Consider the following 12,760-nt stretch of genomic DNA (forward strand, 5'->3'; position numbering starts at 1 on the left):
GACGTTGGCTCTACAGATGCTACATAAAGTAGCCATGTCTACACACATTGTCTGCCCCACTTTCTTCATCAATACACTAAGAAAGATCTAGAATGATCAAAAACCTAAAAGCAAAAAAAAAAAAAAGTACTTATAACACAGTATCAAAAGAAGAAAGTTTTTATCACCTAAAAAGGAATCCAAAAACCTAAAAAAAACCCAAAAATGTATGTAAAATAAAAGGTATAACTAAAGACAAGAGACAAGGACAAACTTTTCTAGGCATTTGAAAGAATTCTATTGGATAAAGCCTTTTTGTTTGTTTGTATTTTTTGGTATTAATTTTCCAAATTAATAAGATAGCAATCAACCAACCAATAGAAAAATAGCAAGTCATGAAACAGGAAAAGAAAGGCAAACAAGAAAAGCAATGAAAGCCAAGCACACTAAAAATTAAAAAAAAATAAAATTAAAATAAATCTCTAATCAGTTTAGTAAAAATTGAGTAATTTAGTAAATTGAAATGAATGTGAAGAAACAGGCGTGATGAACATTTTCAAGGGTAATTGGAACTATCTTTCAAAACTTGACATGGTAATTTCAAAAGTACAATTATTATATCCTCTAAATATGTTGGAAAAGACACATAACAAGTTAACAATGGTTAGCATTTATTGAGTGTTACAATGTTTCAGACTCTATTTTGAACACTAAAAATCCCATTTAATCCAGCCCCAAACTATTTGTTCTGCAATTTGCACATGAGAAAAGTAAGGCAGCAGAGGGAAAGTGTCTTGCTCCATGTCAATTAGCTAGTAGGTAGCACAGGCAGAATTAGAATGAGGCCATCTGGATGGATGAAGAACCTGAGTACTGAACTTCTACCCTAAAATGAATGATCTGCTGGTAGTATTGTCAGTAACAGTACAAAATTGGAAACAACAAAAATATTCATTCATAAGAAGCTAATTGAAAATCAAAGTATGGCCATGTATTTCCCAAATACCTTTATAATTCCTTAGCCTAGTAAACCATTAGGTTACCTAACAATAAATCTCTCAGCATTGCTACATTTCTAAAATTTCACATTTGAAAGCTAATTCTGCACTAATTGTTTCTCATTTCCTTATCCTGTTGACTTTCCCCTTCAGTCTCATGGTAGGAGGGTCTTATCTTTTGACCTTACTTTCTTTCCTAATTAATGGATCTCCTCTGACTTGTGTTAGGTCTTCCCCCAATACTCAGTCTTTCTCTTCTTCCATGTTCATTGTTTCTAACTGGGTGTGGAGAAAGCCATGAACTGGCCCATGTTCTTCCCACATGTCCTTCATGTGGGATGAAGGACAAATTGCAGATTTTAGGCAATGGAGTCTGCAGAATCTGAGTTAGCAAGGAGATTCAAACTCAGGATAACTAAACTGGGTGCTGAGATCATGAAAGGAAACACACTGTGTCCAAATCAACTCTCACCTAAGTAATAGTCCTTTCCAGTGACTGTACAGGAGCAGGAGCTCCTTCAATTTCACAGTGGCATCCCCAGTGTGCCCTGGACTAAGCACAGCAGTCACCTCGTGGGTGCCAGAGCTGTATCTGGGACATGAATGACCAGCTGTGTGAGTTGGTAAAAGTTGCTTCCCCTGTCTCCACCTTAGTTTCTTTCTTAGTAACACAGAGTAGTCTCCCAAGATAGTCACCATGAATTCTCTCCTTTCCTGTATATTGATGCTCTGTAGCCCATCAAGAAGTAGACTACCTCGATCTCCTATCCCCCCTTGTCTAGAATCAGGGCTGGCCTTGTGACTTGTTTTGACCAGGACCAGATCCATAGTTTGTGGGGCCCAGTGCAAAATGAAAATAGGGGGCCCCTTGTTCAAAAAATTACTAAAAATTGCAAGTGGCAATAGCAGAGCACTAAAACAAGCATAGAGTCTTTTTCTAAGCACAGAGCCCTGTACAACTGCACAAGTCATATGCCCATGAAGTTAGCCCTGGCTTTGACCGATAGAATGCACTGAAAGTGACAGTGTACTAGCTCTAGGCCCAGCCTTTAAAAGAACCGGCAGCTTGCACGGATTGGGTAATTGGCTTTCATATGGGGTTATTATATGTAACGTGTATATATAAAAACATTTCGTGAAATGTTGTGTGTATTTAAATTAATTCAACTACTATTTTACTTAACTGCTCTTAAGCGTGACAATCAAGAAAAGCAGGGGAAACTAGAAAGTGTATTAGGAGAGACACTCCCTGACGCAAATGGCTCTCAGGGAAAGAGCCGCCCAAGGAAAAGATTTATGTGTGAGCAACAGCCTTTCTAATCCTCTATTGGAGTTACTGATCATGAGATAAGGAGGACTAACAGAATTCAATCCAAGGTCATGCTTTAGGTCTCTGGAATGTGCTAATTATGCTACTTGGCTAATCATGGCCTACCACAAATTATCTGGCATGAAAGATTTATAATATCAGAAATAAATGTAATTTAACAATTTTATTATTATGATTAATTATAGATGAGTCAAAATTGTGTAAAGGATTTATGGAACCAATTCAGGCTATAGATGAAGTGGCCTGGTTTAAAATTACAAACTATCACACTGGAAAATTTGAGTCAGAGATAGGAGTGGGAACTTCTTTAGAAGATTTACGCAAAGCTGGACAAATAGGTCAAGAGACAAGTAGAATTTGGTGGTGCAATTATGCAAATTCTATATCTTGACGGTCCACCAGGTGCAAACTACTGTGCTCGGAACTGAGCAAACTGGACACAGAAATGAGGTATAGATAGAATTCTTTCACTTGACCTTTCAATAGATTAGTGCAGGGATGTGTTGTTAAAAAATCTAGGCCAAGAAAAGTATGCTTATGGAGTGTCCTCTTGGTGATCGAAAAAGATAATATGGCCCCAAAGGAATATTTAAGAAAATGTTTAAGAGAATTTCTGGGGGAAAAAAATTGCACAGGTTTTAGAAATTCACTGTGGAAATTTGCTACTGATTTGTCATAACTGCATTTAGGTGACATTGGTATATCCAGAATTTGGATGCCTAAAAAGAGATAATGTAATCCCAGCGAGCAGGGAAATGACAATATCCAGAAAGGTATATGGAGAGCTCTGGCATTAAAGTTAATAGAAAGGACCCCAGGAGTTCCTGGGGTTCGGAAAAATTATCTAAGTTTCTTGAACACCTTGAAGACGATCAAACTTACAAACCAACTATGGAAGAAGTAAGATGTTGAGAAATCCAGTCAGAAACAAGCTTATTTTGTCCATCCTTTACCCCCAAAAAACATTCAGTGACTATCTACTACGTTTCAACAATAGTGGTAGGATTTGGAGGAATAAAGAAGAGTGGGACATGATTCTTGCCTTTGAAGATCTCATAGTCTAATGAATAAGGAGACAGGGAGTTATAGATTCTAAATATATCAAGAGAAACGACATGAATGTATGAACTGATTATGTGGGAGCTCAGCGAAGAGAGTGAATTCCTCCATGGATTCACAGAAAATGTAGGAATTGAGGTCACTGTGGAAATATGAATCAGAGTTTGCCAGATGGGAAAAGAAAACTTAAGCCACGAGAACAGGTGAGAATTACAAGTAATAATGAAATCAGCTTTTCATAATCAACAGGAATTGATGTCATCTCTTGTGGATGTTAAAATCTCAAGTAAACAAGAGTCGTGAATGTCTCACTTCCCTTAGTTCTTCTGTGACTCCTTTTCTTTTCAAATATTTATCTGACTCTCCTTCCAGGTACATGTGTTGCCTTATTTATTGTAACTCCCCCTGCTTTCCAAATGTACACCTGAGTCACTTTTCCAGTATTTACTACCCATATAACATTTGGATCCCCCCCAAATTCCTAGGAAGGTACAGTAGTGAAGGGGGATGATTTTGATTTATAGTTATTTATACAATAGAACAGACAATACTATTATGTTAAAAGCTCAGGAGAAGTAGTTAGTATGGCCTCTGGCTGCTAGCTACTGACTGTCCTCATTTCTTTTTATGCGCAGAAAGTGAGTAAATGAAAAAGAAACATTTCAAAATATCCAAGTCTTTGGTCTCATTTCCATAAACAATTTGGTGTTGTCTTGTCAAGATCTGGAGCAACAAGGACTCTTAATCCTTAGCAGGAAAAATACACCTTGGTAATGAGACCTACCTGAGATAATTGAATAAGGTTTTTTAATGCATCATAGACTGAACCTCTCTGTCCATTTAACTTCTGTGTTACCACTCCCCATATATTAGCTGCTTTTATGTACGATCCCATAAAAGAAATTTTCATCCCTGGACTAGATTGCTTTAAATAACCTTAGAAAAAGATTTAAAAGAGAGACATGCCTCTGCTTAATTTATGCTAAGCCATTATGGAAGCCATTCTCCACAACAATAATATGATATGGTATTTTCATTTTACAAATGAGGAAATGATGACCCTCATGGTGGTGGTATTTGCCAACACCATAGCTGGTTTTGTGATAGAGCCAGCATTTAAATCCCTGTTAATGTCCCTCCAAAGCTCATGCTCTTTTGAAAGATACAGTTTCAGAACATCTATGTAGAAAAGGAGGCTAGGAGATACTCAGAGAGATGGGACATCCACATGTCCCCCTAGTCCAGAAACAGCTCCTTCAAGGACTTTTTAAGATATTTTGAAATCTATATTCCCTAATGTTTGGTGCACAGTAAGGACTACAGTAAACATCTTAAAATATTGCTGTTGTTGAAGGCAACAAAAGGTGGGGCAATTTCCTTGACACTGTAGTGTGTCCTGGAGAGAAAGGAATTCCAGGGTAGGTGGTGGCAAGTGGAATGAAGAAAGCTTATGGGCAAATCCTGATATGACACACACGCCCCAAAGTCAATGGATATTATTTTTTATTAATACAATTATTGTGAACAGAAAAAAGGCAGGAGATAATCTTGTCTACCCTTGAGTAGAGAGCTGTTGCCAGGATTATTGTGTTTTAATCTGGGCACCAATTCTTCCAAATGTATCAAACTGTACCCAAACAAGAGATGAAATGTTTGGACTGTGAAAGTTTGGGAGACCATGAGGACAGTGAATCAATATTAAAGCAAAAAGAACTGGAGAATATTCATCTTGGACAGGGAAGCCACAAGGTGTAGCTTCCTTCCAATTGATAGAAGTTTGTCCTGTGGAAAAAAAGAACGAACTGATTGTCTGAGACTCATGAGGTTTGAATAAAGCCCATGATTTAGATTTTTACCAGATAGATTTTCTTTTCTTTTCTTATCTTTTTTTTTTTTTTTTTTTTTTTTTTTTTTTTTTTTTTTACCAGCAGTACTTTCTAATAGAGCTACTCAAATATTAGAGGGTGTAAATTTCTTTCCCTGGAGATGGTCAGCAAAGACTCAGCTATTGAATGGGGTCGTAGGCATAGGACTGGAATGACAAGTTACTGAAGTTTAATCAACTCTAGCTCCTATGGAATTGTAAAGACCTTGATAGTCAAGATGTCCAGTTCAAACTATAATGAGGTATCTCAGTGGTTGCTTGTGAAGAAATTGGAAAACAAAGGTGTTGGGGTATGACTCTAGGCTTTCCATCCCTTCTTCAACCAGAGCCAAGTTTCCATATTTTGTTTTTATTCAAGCTTTTCATTAAATAAAGGATTCCGTGACTTTAAAAAATATGAGAAGTACTTGTCTATAACAGGTAATAAACAAATCTTGGCTGTCTATCAGTCTGTTGAATTGCTGTGTCTCCTAGTGCATAGGAATTCTCACCAAGGTAGCAAATCATTCATTTACGCATCCATTCCACTATGTATTTATTGAACATCTACTATAGTCTAAGTAATTTTCTAAAGGCTGGACATACAGTTTTTTGTTGTTGTTGTTGTTGTTGTTGTGTTTTTAAATGGAGACGGTCCTTGTTTTCATGAAGCATACATTATGAAGGCAGGAATAAAAAATGAAATAAGCTAGATATTGTTAGAGAGTTATAGTACAATAAAGGAAATGAAACTATTATTTGAAGCCAGCACAAACATATAACCAATATTTAGGTCGCTGGGCTCATGGTCAATTAATTTTCCCTTCTGAATAATAAATGACAAAGCTAATTGAGGCCAAGCTGTAATTACTTCAATGATCTGAACAATGATATAATTTCAGAGCCAGATGAGCCTATGCTGACCCCTCTCACTCTTGGAAAAAGACACTGTGACCCAAAGTGGTTCAGAGATATGATTGAGGTCCCCTGGCAAATAAATGATGGTTGAGCTGAAAGTAAAACACTGTCTCCTGGTTTTCTAACGCTAGAAAATCTGTCAACAAAAGGGAAATTAGGGCAAAAGCCGAACAGCGATAATAGCAAAAATTAGAACAATGTTTGATTCAGAATTAGCCTCTGTAAACCTGACTTAAATACTCTGAGAATATACGAACTCTTAGATATTAGGTTTTTAGAAAAAATGTGAATACCATAGTGGGTCATTCAGTATGCTGAATATATCAAAGCTCCCAGTAACCTCAATTTAACATTGAATGCTGATCACTCGACATTTCCAAAAATGATCTCCTAGCTGGATTTTCTGCTTCACTTCCCCTCCCCCTAACCATTCCGTTTTCCACATGGCACCAGGGTAAATTTTTCATAGGAGAAATCAGATATCACTCCTTGGCTTAAAATCCTCCAGTTGCTTTTTTAGCACATTCAGAAGTTGATTCAAAACTACTTGCCAGAGTCTAGAAGTTCCTACATCATCTGGAGCCATCAGATTTCCTATCTTTTGCCATACTCCCTTCTCATTATACTCTCCCTACACTGGACCTCTTGCTGCTTCTGAAACAAGCGAAGCATGTTCTCACCCTCAGATAGTTACATGGTCAAGTATTTCAGATCATTTAGCACTTAGCCCAAATATAGCTTTTTCTAGGAGATTTCCACCAATTATAATATCTACAGTGACCCCTCCTTTTAGCTAAACACCTTCTTATATTTTCAATAGAACTTACCACCCTCTAAAGTGAAAATGTTTCTTTGTTTAATGTCTATTGTCTTCGTCTCTACTAGAATGTAAGATCCACAAGGGCAAGGATCCTGTCTGTTGCATTGTGCTATATCTTTAGCCCCTAAATTAGCGACTGACACAAAGGAATGACTCAGTCATATATGCTGAATGACTATGAGGCAGGAAAAAACTGGACTCATCAGCAATAAGTTCTCCTGGGTCTAAGGTCCCCAACTGCATGTGTGTGGAGAAAATAGCACTTGGCACAATACAACCTTGAACTGACTGCTCTGCTCTATTTTTGCTCACCTTTAATTTGTATTTTCCAAAAGAAGTTATCTGACTGGCGTACTTGAGCACCACTGTGTATTGAGTATTGCTATGACAAGAGTTTGTACCAATGACCTTAAAAATAACTCTGCTCTCTCATGTGCAGTTCATATTTAGCTGCCTTCACTCCTTTCAAGTCTCTGGCAAAACAATTAATTTAAAAGTGAAATGAAATGAATAAATGCATGTAAATTGGTTTTTGTCAAAAGAAAGTAGCTCGATGACCACTAGGGGGCTTCTTTCCTCAGAAGATGGCTGTCAGGCTTTTAGAGAAGGCCCTTGGAATTCTCAGGAGGCCTGTGCAGGTATATTTCGTGGAGCACAAAACAAATACAATGGGAGCATTCTGCAAGGTAGTGGCCAGGCTCTGAGCTTGCTCCAGTATATTCCTTAAAAATTTGTATGCTATCTCAGATATTTCCTGAGTGAATCAACATTTTAATGTTGGGCTTGTATCAGTGGTATCCTCTCAGCAAGCTACCTCACTGTCAGGAGCATGTGTGTCCATCCCGTGTATTCATCCCATGAATGCTTGATGAGAGGTTGTTCGATCTGATATGACAGCATCATAAGAATATGTGTGTTGGAGAGTGCTGTGTGCGTGTGTGTGTGTGTGTGTGTGTGTGTGTGTGTGTGTGTGTCTGTTTGGGGGGGGGCGAGACGGAGAGGTTGAAAACATGAATATAATTTCTTTCTTGGTAATGAAATGTACGTGTCCACTGAAGATGCTCCTGAAATTTTTCATGCTAAATTATAACCTTTGCTGTTAACTTACCTTTAACTATGGACGACACAGTCCTATGTGGATGTATACTAGCTGAATCAAGCTGTGTTCCACTGCCAGGGGCAGGTGAGCCTTTATGAATGGGTGCGGATCAGGCTTTTGTGTACTTCAGGCGTTCTCTTCTGGGAGTCTGCCCCTTCCTTGGGGGCCCTATCTTGTTCCAGTCTGTGGTTCTTCATGTCTGCTTATACCTCTCTCCCTGTGATCAGACTGGCTCAGAAGCTAACCCTAATCCCCAGCATGCCTCTGGGCTTTAATGTGTCACCCCTCACCTGAAATGCTTCCTGGTGCCATCCTATCTATAGGACACATTTCCTTCTCTTAGGACTGGGCCATCTGACCCAGACCCCCAAGGCTGGTCCTTCCCCTGAACCTGAATGATACTTACGATTATTACCTCTCCGTGGTGCTTGGTCTAAATGTCCGTGTGAGGTTAGATGACTCAGGAGTCAGAGTGCCTGTGTTCAAAGTCTGGCTCACCTGTGTGACCCAGTGCCAGTTATTTGTCCTCTCTGGGTTGGCCAACTTATAAAATGGAGTTTACAATAAAGTATTTATTGAGCTATTACATGCAATCCTACATGTAAAGCCCTCTACATAATGTCTGGCTCATAACAAACACTTCGAGTATTGGTGGAAAGGTTGTATTTGAATTAAAACTTGAACTTGTAAACTTCGTTGCATAGCCCATAAATACTTAAGCCATTACAGGCTGGCACAGATTATTATGAATAATATAATGGGCTACTCAGCATGCTGAATGCAGAGGGAACTCCCAGTGACCCCAATTTAATACTGTTCTTGCTGATCGCTTGACATTTCCAAGAATAGCATTAATTAACCTTACCCTTGTCGTTGACTTTAACACTGCTCGGCATATTCTCTGTAGAGAGTCTTCCATGTATCACATTAGTCCTAGCCAATGCTGAGACAGTTCACAGTGTTCAATAGCTTAGTAACTGGGAAACATCTGTATATGCACATGTATGTATGGGAAACATATATTAATATAGTCACATATATTTGGCAGGAGCAAGAGGGCTCTCCTCAGTGAAACTAAATGGGTCTTCTCTGATGAGTAGCAAAACTCATCATCAGGAACTTTCTTAGTCCAAACCCAAAGGATGTATATGTGTATATTTAGCAGGTCAATGTAATATAAGTTAACTTGGGAATGCTTCCCAGATTTTCTTGGAGACCTCTCTCTCTCTCTCTCTCTCTCTCTCTCTCTCTCTCTCTCTCTCTCTCTGAAACACACACACACACACACACACACACACACACACACACACACTCACACACACACGAATATATGCTGTTGGGTTTTTTTGTATTTATATATAGGCATTATTTTTTTCACCTATGCTAATGCAGCATTGTGAAAAGACATACAGGAAAAAGATTCAGAAAATGTAAACTAAATTCCTATTTCTGCAACTTATATACTGTGGAGACTTATACACTGAGACTGTATAAAATAGGGATAATTATTGATCACTCACAAAGACTGCTGAGTATGCATTACATGTCAAGAATTACACTCAGGTCACCATGAATACTAAATAAATGACATAAATCTGCATGAATCTATTTGATAGACTGAAAAGTAAATTTGTGAATATTAAGTATTATAATGTTAACATAAGCATGTATAAACAGCTACGTGGGGAAACAAATTAAGTTAGATTTATTTTCTGGAGCAAAAATAGGGCTACATGATCAAACTTAAGGTAATAACAAAAAGGAAAAGTACAAACTAAAAAGCACTATTTACTGAACATGTGCTATGATCCAGGCACTGTGCAATGTGTTTTCATGCGTTTCTTCCTGTTTCTGAGAGTATGGTGTCTGAAGGTAGATTGTCTGGGTTGTAGTATGCTTAATTACACTTGAGCCTCTACTGGAACAGTCCATTAGAGGAAAACCTCAGAGTTCCCTTAGGTGGTCTGCCCCAATGATGAAAAATTCTTTCCCTTTTAAAAGCAGAATTCCATCTCTCTGTAAGTCGATTGTCCTAATTCTGAGCAAAGGTAGCTTGTCGGACTTCCCCATGCGAGCCCTCGATGACTTCTGTCACGTGTCTCTACTGAGCACCCTCATTTCCTGAAGCTGTTCCCTATGTGACCCAGTTTCTATTCTGGATAATCTCTTTTGGGTGACCGCTCTGTCTTTTTCTCAATGTCCCACTTAAAGCAACCAAGTGTACGCTGAGGGCTTGTGGACTCGTCCTATTTGTGACTGGCGATGCTGTGTTTCAGATACCTCCTTTCTGCTATATAGACCGAGACCCATCCTCTCGTGACTTGAGATTTAATTTCCATGTAGCAATATAGAAAGGCGTGACTGTGTTGTGTGAATCTTATACACTTTACTTCTTCAAATCATGTGTAACAGTATGATGACTTTCACGGTTGTAAGGCTCCTTTTACTACTTTTGGAGAGTGAGGAGTAGACATCCCGATAAATGACTTAGCCTCAAAAATCCTCTTTTTGTTATTAGTTTTTTTTCTTTGCTGAGAGAAGTATTTGTTACTGTCATTTTCAAATTCAATTTCATAAACCAATTCAATAAACAGTTATTTGTCTAGGACAAAAGCGCTAAAAACATTCTCCAGTTCATGCCCTCATGAAATCCCTCTGAGTTTAATGAACTAAGACAGTAAGAATCAAGAAAACAAAAGCTATTAGGCGTTTCATCATCTGCGTTGTGCTCTTAAGGTTAACAGCCATTCTTGGACTAAATATCTGCCACCTGGTGGTTCTTATGCAAACTGTTAGGTATTACTAGAGCCACAAGAGGGTTCAAATACACCTTATTCATTCATTCAACAAATACAGAAAAAGTCCACACAGTTGTGTGGAATAGGCAGATACTTAAAGAATTCTTTTGGAATGAAGAGTTGTTTCCATAGGCAGTGAATACAATGTAATTTTGGCAAGAGATTCTCATGCTAGAATTCAAGCCATACGAAATGGCCAAGAATTTTAGAACTGTTTTATGTCTCAGTATTTTTGGTCATAAAGTTCCCTCTGCCAGAACCGTTCTTGCCTGCCTATCACCCATAAGTCTACCTGGTGACACTCCTCTGTTTATGGGACATGGCCTATTTCACCTTCCTCTCATTTGTGCTTTTTCCGCACTGGATTCCGCCCCCCATAATATCTCTAATGTTTCATTGTAGTAATTTATGACATTTTTTTAGCCTACTGGACTATCAGCTTCTTTCAGATAGTACCCCATTGTTCAACTTGCAACTCTGAGCCCCAACTTAGTTTAAGTTGATTAGTATGCCCTCAACAATGCTCAATTGAATAACTAAAACTTAAATTCATAGACAGATGTATGGAAATGTTTTTTGCTGAACCATACAGGGCAAAGGAACTTCCTACATGAAAGAGAGTTCAGGAGATCTATGAATTTAGATGGAAAAAAAAGTACGTCTTTATTTTCACTAACGTCTAACTGAAACTTGCCATTTCTTTCACTTATGACTATAACCAACAAGCCATAGCAGTATTAGTGATACCTGTGGCCTTGTCACCAATAAAAATGACAGCTATTTCCATATCTTATTACAGCTAGCCATTTGGGGAGCCTGTCTCTCAGGTGTAGGTCTTACAAGTTGGGGTTCAAACCCTTCACTCCTCAGTGAGAAGCTCTGAGTTGTCAGTTCCCTCTGAATTGTGGATCACTGCCTGGGGTGGGGGTGGGGGGTATGGTGAGATTGTGTCTCAGACTCTTATACCCTCTTTTTGTGGGGTTTTCTCATGTGCCCAGTGTGTAGGAGTTGTTCAGCTAGTTTTCTGATTTCTGTCAGAGGAAATTGTTCCCTGTATAGATTTGGTGTGTCCCGAGGAGGAAGTGAATTCCGGAGTCTCCTACATCGCCATCTTGAACTGGAACCTCTTAGCCTGGAAATTCTGAATTCTTTTCTGTCCTGCACATCTGTTTTTGCTTCAGAGTATTTTTCAGGATATTTATTGTTAGGAGCGTTTTTGCTTATAGACTTGCTCATTGTACAGGTTTTCTGTATGGCATCTCTCTCTCTCTCTCTTTTTCTCTCTCTCTCTCCTGAGTTGTTAATGGATGTTGAGAACTGAAGTGAAACACAGCTGGGCTTTGGGACATAGTACTTCTAGCGGTGTGGAGAGTATAGTCATGATCCAAATGCTGACCATAAGCTAGTCTTCAAAGGAAAAGAACCCTCAAGAGTTAAATGGCTACCTGTGGGAACAGTGATCTCTAAGCTTTTCTCCTCAAGATCCAAATGTCCAATGACAATTTCTTATGGCTACTCAAAGGCCAGAATGGTCAAAGACATTTGTTTATTCCCTTCCAGTCACTCCTACAGTTCAAGTTCTGGCTGCAGCCGAACTACAAAGGCAAGACAGATTCCAAATTGAGGAGTACGAGAGGTGAAAAACACCACACGTTGTGTTGAAGACAAAGAACCTGACCCTGCGACATGTACTTCAAGGCTCAGCTGCCAAAAGTTGTGGAAGAAGAAGTTAAGCCTGGAGCGTGTGCTATAGAAGTGTTTACTGATACTCTATGACAATACAAGGAAACGCTGTGATCTGAGAAGGATGAAAAACAGGGACCCAAGATGGAAAGGAGGAAGGCTGTTAGAGTTGAAAAGGGACCAGAAAAAGCCTCATTTTCTGCCATAAAATG

Source organism: Rhinolophus ferrumequinum, chromosome 17 (genome assembly GCF_004115265.2).
Source record: "Rhinolophus ferrumequinum isolate MPI-CBG mRhiFer1 chromosome 17, mRhiFer1_v1.p, whole genome shotgun sequence".
NCBI classification, from domain to species: Eukaryota; Metazoa; Chordata; class Mammalia; order Chiroptera; family Rhinolophidae; genus Rhinolophus; species Rhinolophus ferrumequinum.